A 5907-nucleotide genomic window follows, 5' to 3' on the forward strand; every position below is an offset into this window, starting at 1 on the left:
GATCCTTGCTCCTAATCCAAGACTCCTTGATGCATATTTATAAGAGGGCCAAAGAGGAGTAAGAGAGGGACACATATGCATAATTTCAGTTGCAAAATGTGAAAAATCAGCACGATAAAAAACAAACATTGAGTGGGTGTAGGATAGATCATTTAAGTCCCGGGCAATCTGTGCCCTGGTATGGTTAACCCATTTACAGCCACCTGTGAGCTATCATGCCAAAGGGCACCACGCCAGGTACAGTAGTACACTCAGTCAGCTTTGCCTCCATTGTGTGTGTGTGTGTGTGTGTGTGAAAAGCAAGGATGAGACACGCAAGAGGTAAAAGGAGGCATCACTCATTGAGACAGAAACAACAATAACACTCATGTTGACATTAGATTATAATCGCTGCGTGCCCCTTCTTTCTGCCTCACCCTCACAAAGCGTCCAGTCTCCTCCTTGTTTACAGCCAGACTGTGTGCGAGTGTTGAACGTCATTCCAATCAGCATCAGCCGAAGTACTAGGTTAATCCTCATTGCAACACACACAAACCACACAGTCTCACACACATACACACAACTGAAAAGGAGGAGAAGAAGAAGAAGGAAAAAAGCGGAAGGCAGTAATGAGACCGACTGCGTGATGCCCACTCCTGTATGGTTCAATGATGGGTTAATTCCTCCTGTCAGACACAAATGGCTGGTACATGGAAACGGTCATAAGACTAATTTTTGACGTCAGGAATTAGACGTAAGCCAGGGTAGACAAGTTCATGAGTTCATAATCCTGCTTTGTTCTGCCTCACACCTGAAAACATTACAATAAGCCTTCACAGTCTGGCAGCAGGAGAGGCAACATTTAGGGACATAATTTAGGCGTTTGAAACTGTTTGAAGCCTGTGCTGTTTAACCCTCATGTCGCTCTGTGGGTCAAAATTGACCCGTTTTAAAGTTTTTGAATGTGTGTGTGTGTGTGTGTGTTTGTGTGTTTGTGTGTTGGGGGGGGGGGGATTTCACAGTGAAACTTCTGATTTCCACATTTCCCACATTTTTGGGAAATCTTTGAACATTTTTTGGTGGAAAAAAAAGAAATGTTAAAAATGTTTCTTAAGAACATTCACACAAAAAAAATCTACCAAAATCCAGCAAAATTCACTGGATTTTGGTTGATTTTTATGTGAATGTTCTTAAAGAAAATATTAGAAGTTTTACTGATATATATGTGATCATTTTAGATATTTTTTAGGATTTTTTGGCAGATTTTCAGTCATTTTTGAAAATATTTGCAAGAATTTTCTTGCCATACTTGGGAGATTTTTTTTTTCAAGAAAATTTTTAGTGGAAATTTTTAAGGAATTACTGGAATTTTCTTCCTGAAGGTTTTGCAATTTCAGAAATTTGGGGAATTTTTTGCTGAATTTTTGGATTTTTTTCAGACGAGGAAATAATTTTTTTGATGCCTGTAAATGAGGACAACAGGAGGGTTAAATATGTTAGGCACAGATTACACCTTTAGGAAAACCAAAAGGAAATTTCACTGCGGCTAAGATATTACCTGGTGACCACTATCTGCCAAGTGAAGGTCACTTTTTTACTTATGAAGATAAACATTTACTTTTGAGTTATAGTTACAATATTTCATGCCAAGCCACAACATAAGATAAATTCACAAATATTGTTCACTTTTTTTTATATTAAATTAGTCGTTTGTTTAAAATAAAACAGCACAGTGTTTAATATTTTGGCATAGCTAAGCTAATTTACAGAGTAACTTCACAGTAGCTGGCTAGTTAGCATAGGTAAGCTAATAAACGTTAGCCATTTTGGTGATAGCAAACTATTACACATCAACTTTTTTGGAAGAGTATTTCACAAACCTTAATATTTCTTCAGGAAATTGCGTGTTGAGCATTGAACTCCTTTGCTGTGCCTTAAATTACCGTTGTGGAAGAGAGATTTTTCTTGAGATACAGAAATTAGCTTTTTTCACAGCATCTATTTTGGGAAGAAATAGTGGGCAAACACAGGTGTTCATTATTACCTCGGTGAAGGCTCTGCTCATTAATGTGATTAACTGCCGTGGAAAATGATCTGTGATATCATGAACCTCCCCAGTGCAGATTGGATGTCTGATAGACCCACATTTGATACTGCTATTAGGAAAATGGATGAAAAATAGCTTTAATTATTACTGACAAAAACACAGTTACTGGCCAGATGCAGCAGATTTATTATCAGCCTTCTGGAAATCTGACTAAATCTGCTGCTGCAAAAATTTACATACAACCACATAAATGACTAGTTTAGGAGATAATTCAAGTTAATTTAAGACATAGAAAAAAATACACTTTTTTTTAACCTTGAACGCCAAAGTTGTTTATAGATGTCAATCAAAGCAGACTAATGGCCTCTTGCAATCACACAAACTGCCAATCATCTGAATACAGGGTAAATAAACTACAGGTTACCCTCCATGCCCTTTATCTCACACCACATACAATTTTATTGCCACTCTGGTTTCATATTTGCACGATTGCTTCACCCGTTCTGTTTATTCAGCACTCCTGGTGTTTGCACAGTTAACTGTTGTGCTGGTGATTACTCTTTTTAAGTTAACTTTAAAAATACACTAATAAGTCTTAACCTTTAGACCTACATGGCACTTTATGTAAATATAGAAAAGTAAACATGAAAGACCACAGTAGGAAATTATTTCCCATTTGCTCTCGAACATATTGTGAAACCAGGCGATTTGGCAGCTAAGACTTACACACCTCTCTAAATGAAACCCAGATAAAAGAAAATACCATTCCCCTGAGGGAAGAGTTCTTGGAAAGAAATTGCTGGGCATGTTACCAATCCACCAACAGTTAAATCCCACACTGTCTATGGAGATTCTGAGGCAAGAATATTTCAAAACTACTTCACTGCTGTTATAATTCACATAATGCAACATATGAATCCACAGAGTGTGCAACCGTCTAGAAGATATGGATGAAACAGATGGAAGGAATCAGTGGGAAAGTAAAGGAGGAGTATATTTCAAAAGGAGAAGGTAAGCTGCAGATAAAGACAAACAAAATGCCAGGCACAGGGCAGGGCAGAGGAGGTAATAAGGGGAGGAGAAGATGAAAAAATGAGTTGAAAAACGGTTGACATGTAAGAGGATGTAGAAGTTAACGCAGTAGGCTTAAACTCCATATCTTTTTATGCACATTTCTAGGATTATTCTAATGCTAATTTGTCTCCAGCGCACAGTAAATGTGACAGGGGAAAATACAGACATCACAAAGACTAGAAGTTATTGCAACTGCAGTGGAATAAGTCTTCATCACCAAAACCAAACAGTCCTGTCACAATAAAACCGTCATACCACGGGCCTCCTATTCACATTCAGCCAATGTGCGATGCTGATTGGGCATTTTCTGCTTGAGCAGCTACACTGCAGCAATAACTCACCGAACAGATCAGCTGCTGGGAGGTCAGAGGTCCTCCTTACCTTGACAGGAGTGTTTTAAAGCAGGAAGAGCAGAAACGTCAATGAGGAATGATTGCAGAGCCTGCGCAGGAAGCCCTTGGACTTTCACCTGGCACAGCAACGTAGCTGTCCTGTGCAGAAATGGGCAAGTACAACCTTTTCCTGCTTTTAACATTCCTCAATACCCAATCAGAGAGGATACAGACTGAAGATATAAAAACAAATACATAGATGCATGCAGACCTATGCTACTTTTGTGGTTTATATTGTACTGAAGGAGGAAGTCATGAGAAGATTGTGTGTTACTGGTAAGTGTTATTCTAAGACTAATTCACTGCAGTGTTATTCATGTACAAGATGTTATTCTAGTGAAATAAAAACACAAACTTTAATCTAATCTAAAAATAATAAAGAGTAGTATTGACCCAGTTGTATAATATTTGTTAGTATATAAACCACATTCACAACTAAAACTGCACTTAAACTCTTACATTTTCTGTGTGCAATCATGTCACTGCATACAAAATTGAACAAATTTTGAAAAAAAATGTCGACCCCACCTTTTTGCACTTTGAAGACCTGCAAGTCAGAAAATCTTCGTGGTATGAAAGTAAAATTTTGCGTTGTCTCATTGAATACACTAAAGGTATGGTACATAAAACATTGACTGAATCTGAGGGAGACACATGGGAGGCAGTGATTGATTTTTCACAGAATTTACCCAAGAGCTTGTGTCACAGAGTACAGCGGTGGAAAAAAGTTTATGGACACCCTGAAAATGTTAATTTGTGGAAAAATCTTTTTTGTGTTCAGAAGGTGTGGCTGCATTAGACAGACAAACAAATTCAAATGATACATTCTTGTTTAGGGCTGCACAGTGACGTAGTGGTTAGCACTTTTGCCTTGCAGCAAGAAGATCCCTGGTTCAAATCCCGGGCTGGGCCTGGGATCTTTCTGCATGGAGTTTGCATGTTCTCCCTGTGCATGCGTGGGTTTTCTCCGGGCACTCCGCCTTCCTCCCACAGTCCAAAAATATGCTGAGGTTAATTGATAACTCTAAATTGCCCGTAGGTGTGAATGTGATTGTTTTTCTGTATATGCAGCCCTGCAACAGACTGGCGACCTGTCCAGGGTGTCCCCTGCCTTCACCCGAGTCAGCTGAGATAGGCTCCAGCACCCCCCGCGACCCTAGTGAGGATAAAGCGGTGTATAGAGAATGGATGGATGGATATTCTTGTTTATAAGAAAAACTGACAAAGCTAAATTCTTGACAGTTTTAATATGTCAGTTCTCAACATTGTCGGTATCAAAGTCAACAAATAACAGAAAATGGGTTCAAAACTGAACAAAAAAGTTCTACTGGTCCTGGATGTGTTCAAGGAGCATTATCTCGTTGAAACATCCAGTTTTGACCTCGACTGAACAGTGCACGTACAGAAAGGAGCATGTGGGTTTGGAGAATGGGACAATACCTGGCAGAGTTCAATGTGTTATCATAGACAGTGAGATGACCAACACCAGCGGCACTCATGCCTCCCCAAACCATGATACTGCCTCCCCCATGCTTGACAGTAGACACTGTACAAGTTAGAGATAATGATTCGAATCTTCTCTGTACCCTCACATTAGCAGGAGGAAGATAAAGCTGGAAACTGGACTCATCTGACCACAGAATCTTCTTCCAATTCCTGTCTGTCCAGTTCTTGTGTTCTTGGGCCCAATGACGCCGGGCTAACATCGGTCTCTCATTGATCAGGGGCTTCTTGACAGCCTTGTAGGACCTTTAGCCATGATCTAAAAGTCAGCTACATACAGTGTAGGTGAACACTGGACATCAGTTTGGTTTGACCACTGCTGCTTAAGCTCCTGTGATGTTATTTGGTGGTTTTCCTGCACATGCAGATCAGGATGCGGTCATTTCTTACAGAAGAAACTCTTGGACGTCCAGACCTTGGTTTATCTTCCAAGCCACTGGTTCATCTGTATTTCTGCAGTGTATCTGCTTAAGGATTGTATCTGAACTTCCTGGCTATCTGGTGGTAGCTGCACCCTTCCTGGCTGAGAATCTGTATCTCCAGGCATTTTCCTGTGTTAGGTTCCGTGTTTTCGTCATCTTTATATAGACACAAAGCATAGCAACGAAAATTGTGTCTTTTAATAAAAAGCATGAGCTTCATTAGGTGATCACTGGTACCAAAATGACCCAATACTTAAAACTTCTCCCGTATTTTTATGGAATGAATCAATTTTAAGTTTTAATGGCCTTTTTCTTAGGATTTGTTTAGTATTTTGGCTGTGACTGTACTAAATGAAATTGCACTCGAAGACCTAATGATCCTTAATGCAATATTTCGCAAATGCATGGAGTGTTCTAAAACTTTTTTCCACCACTGTAAACCTCGAATCTAACTAAGAGAGAAATAAAGATAGACAAAAGACACTGGCAG

This window comes from Acanthochromis polyacanthus, chromosome 13 (assembly GCF_021347895.1).
Source record: "Acanthochromis polyacanthus isolate Apoly-LR-REF ecotype Palm Island chromosome 13, KAUST_Apoly_ChrSc, whole genome shotgun sequence".
Lineage (NCBI taxonomy): Eukaryota > Metazoa > Chordata > Actinopteri > Pomacentridae > Acanthochromis > Acanthochromis polyacanthus.